The following is a 24,185-nucleotide window of genomic DNA, read 5'->3' as shown; positions in this document are numbered from 1 at the left end:
ATGTTTGCAAGTCAGCAATGGCATCTTTTCTGGTTAAACAGCATGTATGACATGTGAGGTTGTCACAATATTTTTCGTAAATACACTTAATTTTTCTGACTAATAATTCTCACGAAAATGTAATTTTTGTTGACATTTACAGTTTTCACTTTGTTTCCTTTTTTTGATATCACTATGAAGATGGTCAATAATCGAAACCAGTTGCGAATAAATATACTGTAACACAGCTTAGTAGTGAAAAGTACGTGGTTCTTATGTATTTGCAATGAAAATCTATTTATTTTGCAATATATCTTATGTTTGGACTTAAGTAATTCTGACCTGGTTCAGCCGACTTTATAGTCTTCTCTCCTCTTGCTGCCATAACTCCCTCCCACTTCCGCCTTACTGACTCCAACCGCTGCTCAGGAACCCGTTACTGATAAAGGCCTCCACGGTGACGTACGCTCAAGGAAAGTCATGTTGCTGAAACCGATCACATTCTGATTATTTGAGGTATTTAACAGAGCTGATTGTTAATTGCATTTGAATTACTTCGATGTGACGTTGGTCGTGCAGAGTGACTCCACCAACCTGCAGATGAAAGGTGCAGTCACAAATGCAAATAAATATTTTTTAAGTTTGTAACCTCCTCGCAAAATTTTAAAAGTCAATAATAGTGAAATTGTAACCTCCCAGCAAGAATATGAAAGTCAATGTTAAGTGAAATGATGTCTTCCCAAAAAAGTGAATAATAAAAATGAGCCAAGCGTAATCTCCTTGCAAAATTAAAGAATAATAATGGCCCAAATGTAAGCTCCCCACAAAATTAATGTTAAGATGATTGATCATTAAACCCACAATAATGTTAATTAAATAATGAACCATGAACTGAATGTAACATCTCAACACAAATAATTAAACCTGATAAATCATATAAGGGCAGCAACGCTGACCTTCGGCCTTGTGAAATAATTAAACCAGATAAATTCTTACCTCAGTAAAACTGCATGTATATCTGCTCTTATTTTTCGGCACAGCACCGTGCAATGCTGGCCCATATTTAATTTTGATTCATGGAGGAAATGCATATGAAATATTCTTTAACTTGAAATGAATCCTTTTCTTTAAAAAGTTACTTTATAGAAAAATCAGTATTGGGGCATTTTTCTGAACAAACTAATTAAATTAACTACATATGACGGTAGTATCTGTTCCCGAAAGAACAGTTACCGTCGATGACCATGCAGCTTTGCTCGAAATGAAATGATAATTAAATAGACACCCTAGCTGCAAGCAGGCGTTGATACACTTCATTGGGGACATGTTGAAAATGTGTGCCCCGACCGGGACTCGAACCCGGAATCTCCTGCTTACATGGCAGACGCTCTATCCAGCTGAGCCACCGCGGGCACAGAAGATAGTGCGTCTGCAGGGACTTATCCCTTGCACGCTCCCCGTAAGATCCACATTCCCAACATGTCCACAACACTACATTCGTAGTGCGCCTAATAGATGTTTGCCCATCATACTCATTACCCGTGGCAGATTAATCTACCAAGTCCCGTACGAGTTCGGGCATAGCGTGTGCGCTCGCACAAGAAGGTCAAAGGCCGGGAAGCCATATTTTTAACTATATATTTCGCACTATCCTTTGTGCCCGCAGTGGCTCAGATGGATAGAGAGTCTGCCATGTAAGCAGGAGATACCGGGTTCGAGTCCTGGTCGGGGCACACATTTTCAACATGTCCCCAATGAAGTGTATCAACGCCTGCTTGCAGCTAGGGTGTCTATTTAATTATCATTTCATTTCGAGCAAAGCTGTATGGTCATCGACGGTAACTGTTCTTTCGGGAACAGATACTACCGTCATATATAGTTAAAAATATGGGTTCCCGGCCTTTGACCTTCTTGTGCGAACGCACACTCTATGCCCGAACTCGTACGGGACTTGGTAGATTAATCTGCCACGAGTAATGAGTATGATGGGCAAACATCTATTAGGCGCACTACGAATGTAGTGTTGTGGACATGTTGGGAATGTGGATCTCACGGCGAGCGTGCAAGGGATAAGTCCCTGCAGACGCACTATCCTCTGTGCCCGCGGTGGCTCAGATGGATAGAGCGTCTGCCATGTAAGCAGGAGATCCCGGGTTCGAGTCCCGGTCGGGGCACACATTTTCAACATGTCCCCAATGAAGTGTATCAACGCCTGCTTGCAGCTAGGGTGTCTATTTAATTATCATTTCAATTACAATTAACATACGATATTAGCTGAGCGCAATGCTGCTTCATTACCTTCTACAATAATATACATATCGTCCACCACAATCCTGACCAGATTCGGAAGACCAGCACGCCGTCTACGCATGCCGACTCCCGCAGACTGGCACCGACTACTACACCAGACTGCTACTACTACCCGACTGTATACTCCCTCTGCCGACTCGCCACACACAACTCAACTCTCGCGCGGTCAAGCGCAGACTAGCAACGATAAATAACTCTCTGGTCAGTGATTCCGTCATGGCTCGCCATCGCTGGTAATGAATACATTCGTGTTTCATAACCCTCCACTGGGGAGGGGCAAAAATTTGGCAGCGATGGTGAGTCATTTGGACTTGCCATGAGCAACAAATTTTTTCTTAACTAACTAACTTTACAATCACAGAATATACAGATACATAGGTGTAGAACATGAAGTAAATATAGTACACATGCACTGAGTACAGAACATATCAGGTAAAGACAAAATATATGCAATGAGTACAAAACATATTCACAAATGGCAAAAGTGCACACGCACAGTAGTACAGAACATATCAGCAAATCACAAAAAATGTATATGCAATGAGTAGAAAACATGTTAACAAAATGACAAAAGTGCACATGCGCTGTAGATCAGAACATATCAGCAAATCACAAAATGTATAGGCCATGAATACAAATCATGAAAACAAAATGATTTTTAATATGTTACAAGAATTAGGATAGGAAAGGGAAGGATTGCGTCATGGTTGTAGCACTTTAGGTTGCACGCAGCTGCACTGAAAGTCCATATCTTTCTACAGAAGCACAACACCAAGTGAGGCAATCTAAAGTTGTTCTCCCAGAAGTATTAATCAGCGTAGCCAAGACATTGAAATGCCGTAGTAATATTCCATGTTATCCTTTTGGTAACACATTAGGTACACCAAAGATTGGGACCATAATAGCATCTCATCGCTCATTGTGGTGGACAGCATGTCGTGTCAACACAACGTTCTTGTCTGTTACAGCAACGTAGAATTAGTGCAAAAACCGAATTTAGTGCTCCATGATCATGAGGATATACAGGACAAACGGATATTGCAGTAATTCCAGGTAATTAGGTTAGAAGGTGAAGGACATTAAGTCACATACTAGTCTTCATTGAGAATTACACTAGTAATGGGTGGCACTCATTGCCCAGTTATTGAACATTTCTGTACCATGTATGTAGTATTACAGAATAATGTTCATGAGTAACTTTACAGAGAACATTGGCACTCATTGCCTAATTACAAACCATCAGAAGTCATTTACAGAGAACTTTCGCACTCATTGCCTAATTACAAACCATCTGAAGTCATTTACAGAGAACATTGGCACTCATTGCCTAATTACAAACCATCAGAAGTCATTTACAGAGAACATTGGCACTCACTGCCTAATTACAAACCATCAGAAGTCATTTACAGACAACATTGGCATTCATTGCCTAATTACAAACCATCAGAAGTCATTTACAGAGAACATTGGCATTCATTGCGTAATTACAAACCATCAGAAGTCATCATTGAAAATTAGGTAATAAATGGCATAATTAATCTAATTATAGTAAGCATTGTCCTCATAGTTCATCTTATTACATTAATCAGTAGCATTCATTTGCCAGTTACATAGCATTTTTTTAGTGTTAGCAATGCATTGCGTTGGGTTCGATAATTAATAACAATATTTGCTTTAGAGTTATTGCTGCAAATGAAGATGTGTAACGTCATTCGTCACGAGTCAGCTGTATCAAGATTATGAAACAAGTAGAGTATACGTAATCACATTCATAAATGACATGGGTTTAATGAACAACTGCTTATAGTACATTAATTTCTCCTGCAAAATATACAAAAATGGATTATTAGACTGAAAGAAGAAACGCATTTTATGCTGAAAAGTAGTGAACTTCGAATTAACAGGTAGTGAAATGTGTATAAAATGTGTTCCCTAGCTGTCTTTTCCAAAACCTTCAGTCATCATACTATGCAATACAACACATACTGTCAAAACTAACTGCAGCAAATACTTAAATAACTACAGAGCATAAATACATAAACTTCAACATCATCCTCATCTGTAAAGAAAAAACTTCATTATCCATCACTTCATTATCATAACTCCATTATTATCATCACCTGTAAAGAAAAACTTCATTATTCATAGCTGCACATTCTTCATCATTATTCATCACCATTCATTATCATCTGCAAAAAAAAATCACTTCATTATTCATTACACAATTATTCCTTATTTCTATCACATTTAATCACTAAAACTAAGATGTGAAGTTCTGTCTGACAGCCTGCATCAATCGCTTCGTATTCTGACAGAAAAAATTAGTTAAGACTGCTCTTCTACGATGTGTATAGTATATTCTTGTTAATGCTTGTTAATCCTGATCCATTTACTCTTCCTCATAAGGTTTTGCATCTTCTTTCGTTTATTCCGTAGGTGAAATTCCATTTGTGTTTAATTCATTTCATTTACACGTTATTTCTCTCTGAAAATGATGAACAAAGATTAATGTCTTGCATTTAAATCATATACCCATTAAATAAAAACTGGTTTATAGTAACATAATTGAGCATATAGCATACCATGACAGAAAACGTAATATGTCAAAAATATAGATAGTGTTCAGATGCAAAAATGTACACAGAATATCACAATGCAGCAGCAAAAAAAAAAAAAATGTAAAATAGTCACGATGTTGAGATATCATAAGGCAAAAATGTCAAAGTCAACTGGTGTTTGCTATATCTTAACTACTTCATAATGCATACAAACAAACAGGGAAACAATCATACATACATAAAAAATGGAAAATGTGCACGATCTGATATATAACGACAAGGAATGTGACCTAATTTGTGTTCAGCTTGTATGTTGTGTAGTTGATAGAGGCGAGAATTAAAGACTTTAATGAAGAGAGAATTTAATAAAATTAATATGTCACTAGATAGAATTGCATAATTATTCATAAGATACGTAAGTTTATCTGGAAAAATGTGCACGGTCTGATGTGTAACGACAAGAAAAGCGACCTGCTAACCTTACCTTGCCGGGCATTTGCCAAGAAGAAATACGATAATCGTCAGTAAGTAGTCACATAAATACAATTGTATAAGTGGTCATAAAAATTAGGAAATGACACTACACCATGTTAAATCATAAAGTATCTTCATTCAATAAAAGGTTTAATATTCGATGTGTGGTGGTTTCCTTTCGATTTTCTGGTTCTCAAAGTTTCGACGTGTACAACATTGGGGTGAGGAATGCTGCGAATCCGATATGGACCTGCGTATAGAAGTTCAAATTTACTGCACCTACCTTTTATTTTGTTGGATAAATAGTGTGTACGTACTAATATCTTCTGTCCAACGTGAAAGTCACGGCGTGTACAAACCTGTTTTTGCTGTCTTCTCCGGCGCTCTGCGGCACGTTTGATGTTGTTCAGTGCAATGTCAATTATTTCATGGTGTCGTAGTCGACGAGATGTAGGAAATGTTACTAATTCTTTAATTTTGTTAGGTGGTTCACCATTTTTCAGTATAACAGTCGGAGATAGCATAGTAGATTCATTCGGTATGGAATTAATTACGTTTTGCAATGAGAGTATGTGTGTGTCCCAATGAATATATTTTTTATGGCAGCAAATTCTACACAGTTTACCAATTTCTTTCATTATTCGTTCACAAGGGTTCGAAGAAGCATGGTACCTGGATATATATATCGGAGAAATGTTTCTAGCTCGTAACATTCGTGTCCATATAGCAGATCGAAACTGTGATCCATTGTCGGAAATTACTTTCAACACATGCCCTACATGAAATAGAAAATGTTTTACAAATGCTTTCGAAACAGTTTTAGCAGTAGCTTTGCGAAACGGAGTGAAGGTAACAAATTTTGAAGTGAGTTCAACAGCGACAAAGATGTAGCAAAAACCTCTATTATTTCTGGGAATCGGACCAAAAATGTCTACAGCGGCCATATGTCTCAATTTAACGGGTACAATGGGATATAATGGAGGAATATGTGAAGTCGTATCTGATTTAGCTTTCTGGCAGATTTACATGACGCTAAAACTCGTCGTATACGTTTCTCCATGTTGGCAAAATAACAGTTCTGTCTCAGTATAAGAAAACATTTTCTAGCTCCGTAATGTGCATAACTTAATGAGTATACCAGATTAATTTGTTAACAAGTTCGTCAGGAATGCATAATAACCAATTGTTGCTGTCAGGTTGAGAGCGGCGAAACAGAATGTCATTGCGTACAGTGTAATGGTTTCTAATGCTAACATTATTTCTATCTTGCCAAAGGTGTTTAATCTCTTTCCACACGTTGTCTTTACTTTGCTCTTGTGCTATGTCTTGTAACGACGACGAAATAAAATTTTCAAATGCAACTTGTTGAATGTACATGACGCTGAAATTTGCTTTGCAGAAGGTGGTTGCGATGTCTTGCTAATTGTTGCCGAGAGAACGAAATAGTGCGTCTCCTACAACATTTTGTGTGCCGGGAATGTGAACTATTGTAAAATTAAATTACTGTAGATAAAGTTTCCATCTGCTTAATCTATCGTGTGTAAATTTAGCCGAAAGCAAAAATTGTATCCCTCTGTGGTCTGTGTAAACGGTGGTATGTCTTCCATAAAGAAAATGCCTAAATCTTGTAAAAGCCCAAACAACACATAATGTTTCAAGTTCTGTAACAGAATAATTTCGCTCAGCAGATGATAGAATGCAACTTGCAAATGCGATGTTTTTAATTACTGTAGAGCCATCTTCTTCAATTTCCTGAAAAATATGTGTGGTGTCACCGCCAGACACCACACTTGCTAGGTGGTAGCTTAAATCGGCCGCGGTCCATTAGTACATGTCGGACCCGCGTGTCGCCACTGGCAGTGATCGCAGACCGAGCGCCACCACACGGCAGGTCTCGAGAGACTGACTAGCACTCGCCCCAGTTGTACGACGACTTTGCTAGCGACTACACTGACGAAGCCTTTCTCTCATTTGCCGAGAGATAGTTAGAATAGCCTTCAGCTAAGTCCATGGCTACGACCTAGCAAGGCGCCATTAGTTACTTCATGAAGCTAAAGAGTCTCACTTGTATCATCAAGAATGCTGTATACCAAAGGACGATATAAAAGTTAAGTGTTCTAGTAGCTACGTTCTTTTCTTTATCACATTCATCACGTATCCTGTTCCAGACTTCGCGCCAGTCGGCGTGTGTGTACGTGTGCCCTTTCGGCTACCCGTCTCTGTGGACTGGCTGCCTTGTCAGTCCACTACAATACGTACGCCTAAAGCGGTGTTAGAACTGACGGTAGCAATGGAAAAGTTTCTGGTAAGATCTGGGTGCGATAAAAGTGGTGCATTCAACAAGGCATGTTTCAGATAACGTTTTCGTGAACAAGATTCTGCGTGTCGAAATTATTGCTTGCGTTACTGGAATATGCATGCTGTATTGTATTTAATCAAATTCTATCTGACGTATTATTATTTTCGGGCGGATGCTGTGGCATTTCGACTATTTGAACTGTTCTGTTATTTCTTCCAGACGTATTACGCTCTGGATGATATCTACTGTCGGGTTCATTCATGAGAATATGTTGTTGCTGATCATTTTGCTGCTGGTAAGATCGACTGTTATTAAACGTATGTTGATAATTGTGCTCATTGTTTTTACGTCTGTCGTGATAGTCATTCTTATACGGTGCATTGCGATAGGAATTGAAATACTGTGTTTTCTGTACGTACTGATTTCCTTGTTGCTGTGCGTTACTATTTGTTGGAGCTGATGCTATACGTGCACGCGGCGAAACATTAAAGTTTGGTTGACCTTGTACATTACATTGTTGGTTAGGTATGCTAACCGGTTGGCTTTCATGCTGTTGCGGAGAAAAACGTCTATTGTTACCAAAATGTGTTTGCGACTGCTGAAAATTTTGTACATACTGATGATTAAAATTTTCTCTTATATTAAAGTTCTCGTAGTTGTCATTTCTGTAGCGTCTAATGAAAAATTGTCACTTTCGGTATAGCTTGTCACATCGGGTTTTCATAACATGTATCTTAATCCTAGATAGAGCAATAGTTAAAGAGCTGTTTTGATAGATACAAAGGATAGTAGAAGAGAAGGCAGCAGTGCAGAAAACTAAAGATGAAACAGCACTACTACAGCTCGGGTCCCTGTGCACGCTACGGCACATACTCATTAAAGCGTAATGAATCCCCTGAGGTCTATTACGCGCTTCAGATAAATTTTAGCTTTTGTGTTACATGCAATGGCGGTAAAAATTCGAAAGAAAATTGCTGTATCTTTGCTAATTCTAGTTTCTGCATTATAGGTAATGGCGGTGAAAGTACAAAAATAAATCGACGTATCCAGTTCAATGCGTGTACCTGTGCTCTGTCATTTTCAAATACCTTAGATTTTTTTACACATACAAATTGCTTATAATCAACGTTCTCATCACTGAATGTGTGAACAGGTTCACGATTGTGTCAGAATCTGTTTGTCTGTGTCATTTCAGATTTTAAGTCACGTAGCTTTTCAGATTTTAAGTCGCGTGTTTTCTGTAAATTACTTACGTTATACTGGCTGCCTGAGTGCGACAAACGTTCAGAATGTGCCGCACGCTGTGACGCGTTAGTAATTGAAACGTTTTTCATTTCTGTTACTTTAATACGTTCGTCAATGTGGCTGATCTGTTGTTCAAATTTCTTATCGTTTTCCGTATCCAGCCTGTGTGACAGTTCTGGTGACTTTAAATTAAACTCGTCGTGTACCTGTGCTCTGTAATTTTCAAATACTTTAGATTTTTTTACGGATAGTAATTGCTCGTGATCAACGTTGTCGTCTCTGAACGTGTGAACAGGTTCACGATTGCATAAGAATTTATTTGTCTCTGTCAATTCGTATTCTAGGTCACGTAGTTTCTGTAAATTGCCTAAATGACACTGGCTATGTGAGTGTGACAAATGCTCGCAACGTGGCGTATTCTGTGACGTATTAGTGACTGAAACACTTTTCATTTCTGTCACTTTAACACGTTGTGTTGCGTTTTTAGGACATTGTTCAGCGACTGCACTAATTCCGTCTCTATGTGATTCTGTTGTAGCTGCATGTTTATTATCTAATTCTTGAGCAACAGATCTAGTTTTTTCACTACTATTACTAGCACAAGCCTTAATTTCGTCACGTAATTGTCTTTTAGTATCATAATATTGCGCGGCAATGGCTGTAATCTGTTCATTAAGCTGTTTATTCCGTTCACTAAGTTGTTTGATTTTTTTATTAATGTTGTCTTGTTCTTCATTCGACTGTTTATAACTTTCATTAATTAGATCATGTGGTTTGAGACGGTTTTCCTGTATTTCATTCATTAATAGTAATATTGCCCCAATTTGATCCCAGCCAAAATTATCGGCTCTATTCTCTGTGCTGTTTGATGGCGTACCTGCAATTGTCACGTTTTGTGTAACCATTCGGTCATTTTGTGATTCTTCAAAATGTTTGCTAATCGGATGTGCACTGTTAGTCACTACACCGGAATTAAATAAATCTGTCGTACTCTGATTACTCTGTTCATTTTCAATAGAAAAATTTGTCTGTAAATTTTGCAAACCGGTTGTGTTAAGCTGGGCAGAGCTCATTGCAACAGAACGCCCCGCGTCATCAATTGTCGTCAAATTAACAGAGGACACAATTCAGTTTGTCTGTTCATCACTAGGATCAAAATCAACATTAGTGGTCGGTACACACTGATTGTCTGCAAATGGAGGATTGTCAACATTACATTGCGTGTCACAAGTACTATCGGTCAAGTTGTTTAAGTCGTCTATTTCACTCATTATACTTCGCAATGTACTGTTAACAGTCTTTCGCGGCATTTTTGCACTAATCACAATTATTCACAAATGAAACAAAGACAATGCAAAATCCAACAAACACTATTACAACAAAGAGCAACAAATTGCCGATGATCTGTGGAAGAAAGATTGATAAAATTAGTAAAAGCGTTGCGCCAAATGCTAATTATATTTAAATAAATAAGAGCAGATATCTGACTACTTCTCAGAAGATTCACAAAGAAATACGATCCTGGTCCGGATTTCGCCAAGTGTAACCTCCCAGCAAAATTTTAAAAGTCAATAATAGTGAAATTGTAACTTCCCAGCAAGAATATGAAAGTCAATGTTAAGTGAAACGAGGTCTTCCCACAAAAGTGAATAATAAAAATGAGCCAAGCGTAACCTCCTTGCAAAATTAAAGAATAATAATGGCCCAAATATAAACTCCCCACAAAATTAACGTTAAGATATTTGATCATTAAACCCACAATAATGTTAATTACATAATGAACCATGAACTGAATGTAAGATCTCAACACAAATAATTAAACCTGATAAATCATATAAGGGCAGCAACGCTGACCTTCGGCCCTGTGAAATAATTAAACCTGATAAATTCTTACCTCAGTAAAACTGCATGTATATCTGCTCTTATTTTTCGGCACAGCTCCGTGCAATGCTGGCCCATATTTAATTTTGATTCTTGGAGGAAATGCATAGGAAATATTCTTTAACTTGAAAAGAATCCTTTTCTTTAAAAAGTTACTTTATAGAAAAATTATTATTGGGGCATTTTTCTGAACAAACCAATTACAATTAACATACGATATTAGCTGAGCGCAATGCTGCTTCATTACCTTCTACAATAATATACATATCGTCCACCACAATCCTGACCAGATTCGGAAGAACAGCACGCCGTCGACGCATGCCGACTCCCGCAGACTGGCACCGACTACTACACCAGACTGCTACTACTATCCGACTGTCTACTCCCTCTGCCGGCTCGCCACATACAACTTAACTCTCGCGCGGTCAAGCGCAGACTAGCAACGATAAATAACTCTCTGGACAGAGATTCTGTCATGCCTCGCCATCGCTGGTAATGAATACATACGTGTTTCAAGTTCCAGAATGAAAACTCGACCTCGGGACCTTTGCCTTTCGCGAGCAAGTCCTCTACCATCTGAGCTACCCAAGCACGACTCAAGCCCTGTCCTCAAAGCTTCCCTTCCGCCAGTACCTCGTCTTGTACCTTCCAAACTTTACAGAAGCTCTACTACGAACCTTGCAGAACTAGCACTCCTGAAAGAAAGGATATTGCGGAGACCTGGCTTAGCCACAGCCTGGGGGATGTTTCCAGAATGAGAGTTTCACTCTGCAGCGGCAAAGGTCCCGAGTTCGAGTCTCGGTCCGGCACACAGTTTTAATCTGCCCGGAAGTTTCATTTCTTAAGTTTTCAGAAATATCCTGTATGTGAAGCAAAATTTAACCAATTTTCGTTGTTCCTGACCCTACTTTTGGCTCTATAACCAAAAAGATGAAATTGTGCAAATTTAAACAGCTATGTTACTCTTGGACAAATGTTACGAACATTGCAGTTGGTATAGGATCAAGCACCAGCGTGTCTCAGTGCCACAGCGGACTGAGAGCAGTTCTGGAATTCCAGAGGGAAGATTCACAACACTGTTACCGATTTGCTGCAATCATCACAAAGTTCTGACAAGGGCCGCAGGGGACCCGTTACCTCACACGATCAGTTGGCGACGTCTGATGTTGTTAGTGGCTCCCGGTCGTTAGTAGAGGGTTAGCGGCGGGCGGCGTGTGTTTGACCGATAATTTCCGGGAAACAGGAGAAGTTGGGCCGAGGCTGACAGAGGCGGAAGTTGCGGTCGCAGGCAGAGGCCACGCGCGGCTGTCGGGTCCCGGGTCTGCGGCCGGCTCGTCCGACTGGCGCCCTCAGGCACCGCCCACTCACAGGGAATGCGGCCTCGGGAATACCGGCCCGTTACACAGTCCGATCCGACCACTTCATCTGCGGTCATGTTCACTTATCACGCACCTGTGCAGAGGATACAAAGTGTACGCGAAGATAATTTTAAACACAAAGAGAAAAATCATAGCCAATACATTACTGGAAGAACAGACAGGTTTTCGGAATGGAAAGCCGTACCCAGATTACATTTTCTGATTAAAACAATAGGAGAAAAAAGAGATTATAGTTTAGTAGTCGTAATAAACTGTTGTAAAGCATTTGATAATGTGCACAGAGAAAAACTATTGCATGCGATAGAAAAAAACTGTCCAGGTGCATGCAGAAGCCACACACTCAGGCTTCTGTACAAACTCAATTATGAGTATAGACAATTCATCCATTCCGGATGTGCATCTCTACGATATTTGCCTGTTCATGACTCTGATAGTAGGAAGGCATCGTTTCCACGGGTTCCAAGACAATCGAGAAGTTTTATATATCCACTGACAAGTCGGATAACAAATTACAAAACAAATAATTTTTTCAAATGACGTAATAATAAATTATCAATTTTCTGAATTTTTCCCTTTCTTTCTACTGTCAAGCCTAGGTGTTGCGAATTTCATCATTCTAGACCAACGGCAAGTACTCTACAGGCTTTGACGAGTGAGTTTGCAAATATCGAAATATGTGACATAAATGGCCGTACCTTTTGACTGCCTGACTCTGATGCTACATTACTTACATTGCTAAGAGACCGTAGACCTAAACAAGTCACATGCATTTCAGCTTGATACGTCTGACAGTTCCTACTACAAATGGTTTTCACCACTCTGACAGACACTGGCATCTGGATAACAAAGTGATCCTACAACGGTGCCGTTTTAACCGGTAGAGGGACGGAACTTAAATAAGAGTAATACCACTACACATGATCGAACTTATTCAAAGCACATTTGTAGGGAAACAGACAAATGTAAAGGGATAAATCTGGAAATATTGTCCGAGGAGATATTACTAAAGGTTCAAAACACCTTGTTCAAAACAAAGGTGTTGTATTTCACAGTTACTTTTTAATTTATATCAAGGCGACGTTGCGAGGGAACGGAAACAACGGATTATAAAATTTAACGTGAAAGATTCGTGCAAGGAAAGAAATTTTATCAAAACTGTAATATATGATCATAACTAGATTCTGTTTACACAGAGCGCTATATAAACTACACAAAATTCCAGAGCAACATACTTGAAGCGTATCGATAGCTGAAACCAAGTTTACGTTATAAGAAATCTCACAATCCTTAAGACGTAAACACTTTCAGACTCTTGGGCGGTGACGCATCGTATCGATACGATATAAAAAAAAAAAAAAAAAACATTTGAGTGGTTGAAAACTACACTCCTGGAAATTGAAATAAGAACACCGTGAATTCATTGTCCCAGGAAGGGGAAACTTTATTGACACATTCCTGAGGTCAGATACATCACATGATCACACTGACAGAACCACAGGCACATAGACACAGGCAACAGAGCATGCACAATGTCGGCACTAGTACAGTGTATATCCACCTTTCGCAGCAATGCAGGCTGCTGTTCTCCCATGGAGACGATCGTAGAGATGCTGGATGTAGTCCCGTGGAACGGCTTGCCATGCCATTTCCACCTGGCGCCTCAGTTGGACCAGCGTTCGTGCTGGACGTGCAGACCGCGTGAGACGACGCTTCATCCATTCCCAAACATGCTCAATGGGGGACAGATCCGGAGATCTTGCTGGCCAGGGTAGTTGACTTACACCTTCTAGAGCACGTTGGGTGGCACGGGATACATGCGGACGTGCATTGTCCTGTTGGAACAGCAAGTTCCCTTGCCGGTCTAGGAATGGTAGAACGATGGGTTCGATGACGGTTTGGATGTACCGTGCACTATTCAGTGTCCCCTCGACGATCACCAGCGGTGTACGGCCAGTGTAGGAGATCGCTCCCCACACCATGATGCCGGGTGTTGGCCCTGTGTGCCTCGGTCGTATGCAGTCCTGATTGTGGCGCTCACCTGCACGGCGCCAAACACGCATACGACCATCATTGGCACCAAGGCAGAAGCGACTCTCATCGCTGAAGACGACACGTCTCCATTCGTCCCTCCATTCACGCCTGTCGCGACACCACTGGAGGCGGGCTGCACGATGTTGGGGCGTGAGCGGAAGACGGCCTAACGGTGTGCGGGACCGTAGCCCAGCTTCATGGAGACGGTTGCGAATGGTCCTCGCCGATACCCCAGGAGCAACAGTGTCCCTAATTTGCTGGGAAGTGGCGGTGCGGTCCCCTACGGCACTGCGTAGGATCCTACGGTCTTGGCGTGCATCCGTGCGTCGCTGCGGTCCGGTCCCAGGTCGACGGGCACGTGCACCTTCCGCCGACCACTGGCGACAACATCGATGTACTGTGGAGACCTCACGCCCCACGTGTTGAGCAATTCGGCGGTACGTCCACCCGGCCTCCCGCATGCCCACTATACGCCCTCGCTCAAAGTCCGTCAACTGCACATACGGTTCACGTCCACGCTGTCGCGGCATGCTACCAGTGTTAAAGACTGCGATGGAGCTCCGTATGCCACGGCAAACTGGCTGACACTGACGGCGGCGGTGCACAAATGCTGCGCAGCTAGCGCCATTCGACGGCCAACACCGCGATTCCTGGTGTGTCCGCTGTGCCGTGCGTGTGATCATTGCTTGTACAGCCCTCTCGCAGCGCCCGGAGCGAGTGTGGTGGGTCTGACACACCGGTGTCTATGTGTTCTTTTTTCCATTTCCAGGAGTGTATTTGTGGCACCCTAAAGAGAGCTCTGGGTAGAAGTAGGAAAGGACAAAATACTTGAAAAAAGAGACAGCATTGGTCGTATATTTTTACTATTGCAGAATCGATTTTCTGTCACTGAGTGACCATCTTCAGTGCTAGAAGTTAAAAAATTTTTCACATTACGATCAGAGAGTACAACATAGAAAATCACAATTACATCTGTATATGAACATTACACTTGTTAGAAACAAACCTATATTGTATAACTTAAATTGGGATGCACTGTTGACACTATGCATTACGGCGATCACATAGACTGAGGTCGCTGTTTACCTGCACTTGTTCAGCAGACCTCGGTGTGACGGGGCTTGACACGCCCTCTATGTGACATGTGTCACGTGAAGACATAGTATTATTGGTTTTGCGAATTATTAACACTAAATAACTCTTGTACTTTTGTGAATGGTGTAGTAATTCAAATTTAAAATGTACGTACAACACATAGCAGATGCAGGAGAATATCTAAAATACATTGGTATATTGTTTTTTATAAACTATGAAACATAAAATAGATCGATGATAAGTTATTAGAGTGCAGAACATGTAAAAAGCAAAAGACAATGCCAAAGAATAATAAATGAACAACATAAAAAGAGGCGCAACACACGTCTTTCTTAAAAAACGTAACACCCACCATCTGGCGTGGGAAGTCAAAAGTACAACGTTCGTAATTTAGGTAACAAACGTTAATATCAAGGAGTCCATATATAAAAAATAATAACATTAATACCAAGGAGTCAAATATATTAAAAATAATCACATTACGAAACTGCCGTTACTTAATAATTAAATTAAAACGCCGTGCAAATGTAAGGTGCGAACAAGTAGTATACATCAATCATCGAGAAACCAACATGAGGAAGGACAAGTAACAGTGTCACTTATACCAAAATGTACATCGTACTTTAGAGAAATTAAACATAGACTATGCACGATATCCAGCACTTATTCAAATAGCAAAAGAATTGTTAACCTACATTAAAAATAATTACGTAAAGTGATAACCGGTTTGTATTACTTTGTGTCAACGCCTACGAGATGTCGACTGTCGTAAAATTATGTTCAGTAGGCGTCCATAAGTTCTGTAAATTACAGAACAAACAAGAAAGAAGCATCTTTTAAAAACCGAAATTAGTAATGTTATTAAAACAAACTAAAAACATGTGTGTCAATGTGTTGAGACAGTTGAAATAGCGACCATTATACGTGTTCTCGTAGCGACTATGACTGAGGCGTTGTATATAAGGGATAACAAGCAGCTGACTATGAAATGCAAATTGTGATAAATGACCACTAGTTGACTTTATTTCATAGTAAATCGGAGAAGCATTCCCAAAAATGTGTGCTTCTCGATATCGTTTGCTCGTTGAGCAGCGTGATATCTGGAGCTTTATTATGACAAAAGATCTCCATCTCTTCCATAAGGTCGAGAAGGCGACCTTTTTTACCATTGTGCAACAATTTCAATTGCGATGTCAAATCTGGAGTTGTATGACCAGTTGCTACCAGATGGGCTGCGAAATTCGATTTTTCAGCAATATCTTTCCTCTCAAGTGCTACGTGCTCACGGAACCTTGTTTCTAATTTTCGTCCTGTTTGCCCTATGTAACCTGCATTACACGCGGCACACATAAGTTTGTAAACACCTGATTCATGTAAGACTTTGCGTTCATGAATGTTATTCCTTAAAAGCACGCCCAGTTTGTTCGCCGTCGAGAAACCTACATTAATATTTCTCTTCTTGAATACATTGGCAATTTTATTGCTAATGGGACCATAGAAAGGCAATGTGATAAATTTTTGATTTTTAGTTTCGCTTATCTCATTCCGCCTTAAATTGTCTTTACTATATTTCTTGGATGTCATCTCATAAATGTTCATGACATATTTCAACGGGTAATTATTATTTCTTGCAATTTGTTTAACTATGTTTAACTCTTTCTCATGGTTTTCCTTAGATAATGGTAATCGGAACATACGATGAAATGCAAAGTGGAAAAACGCTTTTTTGTGTTGGTCTGGGTGTTGTGAACGATAATTTCGGTTTTTAAAAGATGCTTCTTTCTTGTTTGTTCTGTAATTTACAGAACTTATGGACGCCTACTGAACATAATTTTACGACAGTCGACATCTCGTAGGCGTTGACACAAAGTAATACAAACCGGTTATCACTTTACGTAATTATTTTTAATGTAGGTTAACAATTCTTTTGCTATTTGAATAAGTGCTGGATATCGTGCATAGTCTATGTTTAATTTCTCTAAAGTACGATGTACATTTTGGTATAAGTGACACTGTTACTTGTCCTTCCTCATGTTGGTTTCTCGATGATTGATGTATACTACTTGTTCGCACCTTACATTTGCACGGCGTTTTAATTTAATTATTAAGTAACGGCAGTTTCGTAATGTGATTATTTTTAATATATTTGACTCCTTGGTATTAATGTTATTATTTTTTATATATGGACTCCTTGATATTAACGTTTGTTACCTAAATTACGAACGTTGTACTTTTGACTTCCCACGCCAGATGGTGGGTGTTACGTTTTTTAAGAAAGACGTGTGTTGCGCCTCTTTTTATGTTGTTCATTTATTATTCTTTGGCATTGTCTTTTGCTTTTTACATGTTCTGCACTCTAATAACTTATCATCGATCTATTTTATGTTTCATAGTTTATAAAAAACAATATACCAATGTATTTTAGATATTCTCCTGCATCTGCTATGTGTTGTACGTACATTTTAAATTTGAATTACTACACCATTCACAAAAGTACAAGAGTTATTTAGTGTTAATAATTCGCAAAACCAATAATACTATGTCTTCACGTGACACATGTCACATAGAGGGCGTGTCAAGCCCCGTCACACCGAGGTCTGCTGAACAAGTGCAGGTAAACAGCGACCTCAGTCTATGTGATCGCCGTAATGCATAGTGTCAACAGTGCATCCCAATTTAAGTTATACAATATAGGTTTGTTTCTAACAAGTGTAATGTTCATATACAGATGTAATTGTGATTTTCTATGTTGTACTCTCTGATCGTGTTGTGAAAATTTTTTTAACTTCTAGCACTGAAGATGGTCACTCAGTGACAGAAAATCGATTCTGCAATAGTAAAAATATACGACCAATGCTGTCTCTTTTTTCAAGTATACCTGTTATCTGGTCGTTGTGCACAAGACAACATGGAGTCGCCAATCAATAAAGGACAAAATGTTAAAATTTTATACAGCCATGGCAGTCTTTTGTAGTTTCTATGAAATGGAAAAGTGGAACACACACACACACATACACACACACACACACACACACACACACACATATATATATATATATATATATATATATATATATATATATATATATATACAGAAAAGTGGATGACAAATGTCAAAGATCTGACGTCACCGGATGATGCACGTCGTCGTACTTGCAGCTGCTGAGCATATCGGTCTGTCGCTCCTAATCATCCCAAATACTCAAGTCGGTGTGGCACTGGACCCACGTGCGCAACTTTAGCAAGTTGAGCTCAGGGTTCGACTCTTGGTCAGATGGGCATTAAATATTTCCATTGTGTTAGACAATTATGTGTTTACATTTAGGTGAGATATATTATTTTATTTACCGGTCTTGTGAGCTCCACTAGTTTATTTCAAAGTACTATACAACAAAAACATAGCAAACTGTTTCACAATTAACTGAGTATAAGGGTCCGAACTGCGTTCGTTACCAGTAAATCACCTAAGTTTTCCTTGGTAAATAATGTCTGTAAACAAAACAACCACAAAAGGAAAGAAAAAAGAAATAAGGACAGCTTTTACTTTGTTACAGCGACGACAATAACGATGTAACATCTGTGTTTGCAACGGATCACATTTACAAAAGTTGTTCCAAATTTCCCACGTTTGCTCTAATGAAAGCTATGCATCGGTCCATGATCTGCTCATCCCCAAGCTCACCCGCCGAAAGTGTGGGGGGTACGTCATCTGGTGACGTCATATGTTCAACATTCCTCATCCGTTTTTTGAAAATTTCCCGTCATTTGGGACCTCATGTGCCTACCTCTCTCACCATCATGTGTAATTTACGTCGCTTCGGAGGTTTCCAACATTAACTATATACGAAATCTACCGGAAATGTCTGTGGTTGGAGACTGAGTGCGTTGACTGAGACATTTTTTTTTCAATTGAGACTGAATCAAAACAGCTGTTTTATCGAAGCAATGTAATATTAGTGTACATATCAGGCAGTAGCTGGCCTTCTCCCCGTAATTTTAATTTAAGGTCGTTCATATCTTTAGTTAAATCTGTATAAAATGATATTCTCCATAACCAGTCATTGTCTAGCAACTCAGTCAGCGAACGATTCCGTTGATTCAATAAAATTTCGATTTTTGTTCTGAGCTCAAAAAATAGCGTCAGAGCTTTCACGCAGGTAACACAGGACACTGCTGTAAAATATATTAAGTCATTTTCTTCAATCTCTTGAATAAACTTGAGGAACTAACGATGACATACACTTGCGGAACTGACACTGACAGAGCGCATGAGGTCTTATATTATTAACAGCTGAAATTACTTACTTTAAAATTGTTGACATATTCAAGCTTTCTCCGCACAAAGATTGTTGATGAATGATGTAATGTACCATTAATGGTCTGGAACCACCGTCATTTTCTGCCGCGTTTGACACAAGGTCGAAGACACCTTTATTTTTCCCACGAATATTTTTGCCACCATCAGTTGTAATACACCATAATTTCTCCGACTGAAGACTGTTTTTCTGAACAGCAGTTTCCACTCCTCTTTAGAATTTCTCCTCCCGTGGCTGTTCCAGGACTCCTATGAACGTCAACAGGTTTTTACACTCTATAATTTTTGTTTATAACTCGAATAAAAATCAGTGCCAACGCAGTGTCTGAAACAACTGTTGCCTCATCCAGAGTCAAAAGAACCGCTCTGTCTCGAGTATTCTCAGACTACTGAGTTACTGTATTTTCAGAAATATCATTTACTCTTCGAGCCACAGTGTTTTCTGACAAAGTGATGTTTTAAAATATATCAGGTTCTCTGGAAACATTTCTTCAGCCGCTGTAATCATGCAGTCCTGTATCAATCCGCCGTCAGTAAATAGCTCTCCGTGTTTTGGTGTCATGAAAGCCACGCACAAACTAGAACGAGTTGCTGCTTCTCGTTAAGTATCTGCTTTCTTAAACAACATTTACTGACGTTTCAAACCGCGTTCCAAAGACACATATATTTCTGACTGTTGGCTTCCAGTAAATTTGGAGTAACTCCGACGATGTTTAGTCTCATAATGATGTTTCATACTGTATTGTCTGTTTCATATTGGAACAAATAAGCCCTCGGTCACAAATATTAAGTCAAAATTGACCTGGTTTCGACGCTACTATGAGCGTCGTCTTCAGAATTAGACTAACTGTACTACAACATATTAGGTATATAGTACATTAATAAAATTAAAGTTTGTACTGACTCGAGAAGATGCAGTACTTACAAGTCACATATTAAAAATGATCTAAGCCGGAAAGGCGACGTCATGAACAGTTGTGAGATGGCGAGCAGCTAAAGCTGCTCGTACTGTGAACAAGGGTTGCAACAAGACTGAGGTGCCCACTTTAGAAAATGTGGGCAAGTAAACATGGTGTTGCTACGAGCGCCACCTAGTAGCCGCAACTTACAAGCATTCTCTCATTCCTTGGCTCACAAGGAACCCTTTGAGTGCGACGTCACAAGTTTAGTCTTTCGTGAGGCTCATTTGAAAGTGTTGTGCTAAGAATTAGGACACGACAAATATTACTTACTGCATCAGGAGACCGGGAGGTAAAGAGATCAATCTTCTATAGGATATATGTATTACATTTCACAAAAAGGACATCGACGACATTCAAGAAATGTTCAAAACTAACCATTAACTTGTATCCAGAACACCGAATAAAGAACAGTGCGCCGCAGTGATCGCAAAGGTTTGCACCATCAAAATCGAAGGCGAACTATATGGGAGATATAAATCGTGCAGGACGTTCTGCTAGTTATCCTCTCTTAAAGAAAGCATGTAGAATCATATTGATGTAACGGGGTGATACGAACTGATGGAATGTGGTGGCATGCAACCGAATGATAACAGTCTATAGTGGAACTCATCGTGAACCTGGCTATCCTTTAAGGTACAGCTGCCGGCACTGTGATGAACTGTTTTATAGGCACTGAAAAAACAATTGCAATGTAACACACTTTTCAGCAGGGAGAGTTTACTCTAAAGGAGTATGATTTTTATATGCTGACCAAGAATTAAAGAAAAGCAAATTAGTATTTTGACCACCTACTGACACTGCTAAAACCACAGATGTAGTTCTCATACGCTCATTTTCCAATTCTTCCTTGTTGTGACGTAAATATTCCCTACTATCCTTGCAAAATCACTCGCACAGGAAAAATCGAAGAGGCAGATCATTTCTACTTTCTAACAGCTCAATAAATAACTTCACAGTCAATTTTCCATCAAGGTTAAGAGTCGGCGTAATCGTATTTCCAGGATCTCTTTCATACGCACCTCCTCTTCGCTTCAAATTTGGACTGATAGAAGCTGAACGATGGGTAAGTATATTTATCCCATCTACAAATTTTGGGGTCGATTCCGTAGTTAGTTGGATGTCATCAAGTTGACGCTTTGTTTTAAATTGCATTGTCTTACATCATCCAACTGTGAAGCACTGTTTGAAGATACACAATCATCCATTGCTTCAGTTGAAATCACTATAATCCACGGTGCGCTTAGTTTGAAGTGTATAATGTAGTAGTTCAGTATCATGAATATCCCGCAAGTAGTATCGAGCATTCCTGAAACGCGGATACATCAGCTTTTTTGGCTGGCTCTGAGCACTATGGGACTCAACTTCTGAGGTCATTAGTCCCCTAGAACTTAGAACTAGTTAAACCGAACTAACCTAAGGACAGCACAAACATCCATGCCCGAGGCAGGATTCGAACCTGCGACCGTAGTGGTCTTGCGGTTCCAGACTGCAGCGCCTTTAACCGCACGGCCACTTCGGCCATCAGCTTTTTTAACAAGTGCTCCTTGTTCACCCGCAAATATCAGTAGTTGGTCTTCCGCAGTACACGATCATATTACTGCATCCGCCCCCGGTAGGTGAGTGGTCAGCGCGACAGAATGTCAATGCCGGGTTGCATTCCGAAATGAGTAGCAGATTTTCTCCACTCAGGGAATGGCTGTTGTGTTGTCCTCATCCCCATCGACACACAAGTCGCCGCAGTGGCGTCAAATCGAAAGACATGTACCCGGCAAACGGTCTATCCGACGGGAGGCCCTAGTCACACCACATTTAATTATATTGCTGCGGACTTATTATAAATTTCTTTAAAATTATTTTTTACTATGCCAAGGATGAACTTCCATAAACGTAATTATGTTTAGCATTCGCTCCTTGGAAAACGGTTGTCCGTTACTACACTACCGGCCATTAAAATTGCTACACCGCGAAGATGACGTGCTACAGACGCGAAATTTAACCGACAGGAAGAAGATGCTGCGATATGCAAATGATGAGATTTTCAGAGCATTCACACAAGGTTGGCGCCGGTGGCAACACATACAAGTGTTGACATGAGGAAAGTTTCCAACCGATTTCTCATAAACAAACAGCAGTTGACCGGCGTTGCCTGGTGAAACGTTGTTGTGATGCCTCGTGTAAGAAGGATAGATGCATACCATCACGTTTCCGACTTTGATAAAGGTCGGATTGTAGCCTATCGCGATTGCGGTTTATCGCATCTCCACATTGCTGCTCGCGTTGGTCGAGATCCAATGAATGTTAGCAGAATACGGAATCGGTGCGTTCAGGAGGGTAATACGGAACGCCGTGCTGGATCCCAACGGCCTCGTATCACTACCAGTCGTGATGACATGCATCTTATCCGCATGACTGTAACAGATCGTGCAGCCACGTCTCGATCCCTGTGTCAACAGATGGGGACGTTTGCAAGACAACAACCATCTGCACGAACAGTTCGACGACGTTTGTAGCAGCATGGACTATCAGCTCGGAGACCTTCGCTGCGGTTACCCTTGACGCTGCATCACAGATAGGAGCGCCTGCGATGGTGTACTCAACGACGAACCTGGGTGCACGAATGGTAAAACGTCATTTTTTCGGATGAATCCAGGTTCTGTTTACAGCATCATGATGGTCGCATCCGTGTTTGGCGCCATGGCGGTGAACGCACATTGGAAGCGTGTATTCGTCATCGTCATACTGACGTATCACCCGGCGTCATGGTGTGGGGTGCCATTGGTTACACGTCTTGGTCACCTCTTGTTCGCACTGACGGCATTTTGAACAGTGGACGTTACATTTCAGATTTGTTAGGACCCGTGGCTCTACCCTTCATTCCATCCCTGCGAAACCCTACATTTCAGCTGGATAGTGCACGACCGCATTTTGCAAGTGCTGCACGGGCCGTTCTGGACACAGAAAATGTTCGAGTGCTGCCCTGGCCAACAAATTCTCCAAGTCTCTCACCAACTGAAAACGTCTGGTCAATGGTGGCCGAGCAACTGGCTGCCATCGTCGGATCTAACTGTTTTGATCTGTACACCAACTCTATTTTTTCCCAAGTTTTAAATGCTCAGAAAAATTCTATTGTTTGGTCTTTACTCTCTAGAAAATAACAGAATATCTTTCTGGCACAATCATCCACTAGTACATACTTGAACTTAGCCATACCATATGACATTTTCTCCATGGGGCCGCTTAAATCAGTTCGCAGAAGGCCAAACACCTCCGCTGCACGTTGTCCTCTGATCTTAGGGAATGGGAATTTTGACATCTTACGAAGATTATGTGATTGACGAGTGTCAACATATTTAAGTTCACGACAGTCCAACGTTACGCTACCACTCTGTGAACATAACTTAAGTCCAGTGTCAACTCTAACATGACAAAGTGTCATAAGTCTTAAACCTTTTAACATTGAGAGTAAGCTTATCAAACAAAGCATGTTCAGCATTTTTTAGTTTTTGAATACCATTTGATTCTGATCCAGAACAAAGTAGCCACCCACTTTTTAACACCTTACATACATCTTCACAAAAAAACATTTACGTTTTCCTTAACCAAAGCAGAAACTAACAACAAATTACTGGATACATTTACGTTTTCCTTAACCAAAGC

General features: G+C 40.2%; 1 long non-coding RNA gene and 2 other non-coding genes across 3 annotated transcripts; 2 read left to right on the top strand and 1 right to left on the bottom strand.

Moving 5' to 3' along the window:
• Window positions 1–1,317: 1,317 nt before the first annotated feature.
• Window positions 1,318–1,392, bottom strand: Trnat-ugu (transfer RNA threonine (anticodon UGU)). Its single transcript has one exon. It is a non-coding gene; the product is annotated as a tRNA-Thr (tRNA).
• A 686-nt stretch (window positions 1,393–2,078) lies between these two features.
• Trnat-ugu (transfer RNA threonine (anticodon UGU)) lies at window positions 2,079–2,153 on the top strand. The gene has a single exon. It is a non-coding gene; the product is annotated as a tRNA-Thr (tRNA).
• A 15,069-nt stretch (window positions 2,154–17,222) lies between these two features.
• On the top strand, window positions 17,223–18,165 carry LOC126234307 (uncharacterized). Its single transcript, XR_007544709.1, has 3 exons — window positions 17,223–17,378; window positions 17,819–17,945; window positions 18,044–18,165. It is a non-coding gene; the product is annotated as an uncharacterized LOC126234307 (long non-coding RNA).
• The last annotated feature ends 6,020 nt before the right edge of the window (window positions 18,166–24,185 follow it).

The sequence above is a fragment of the Schistocerca nitens genome, chromosome 2 (genome assembly GCF_023898315.1).
Source record: "Schistocerca nitens isolate TAMUIC-IGC-003100 chromosome 2, iqSchNite1.1, whole genome shotgun sequence".
Classification (NCBI taxonomy): Eukaryota; Metazoa; Arthropoda; class Insecta; order Orthoptera; family Acrididae; genus Schistocerca; species Schistocerca nitens.
The sequence above is the reverse complement of the archived record's forward strand: the minus strand, read 5'-3'. Positions and strand labels throughout refer to the sequence as shown.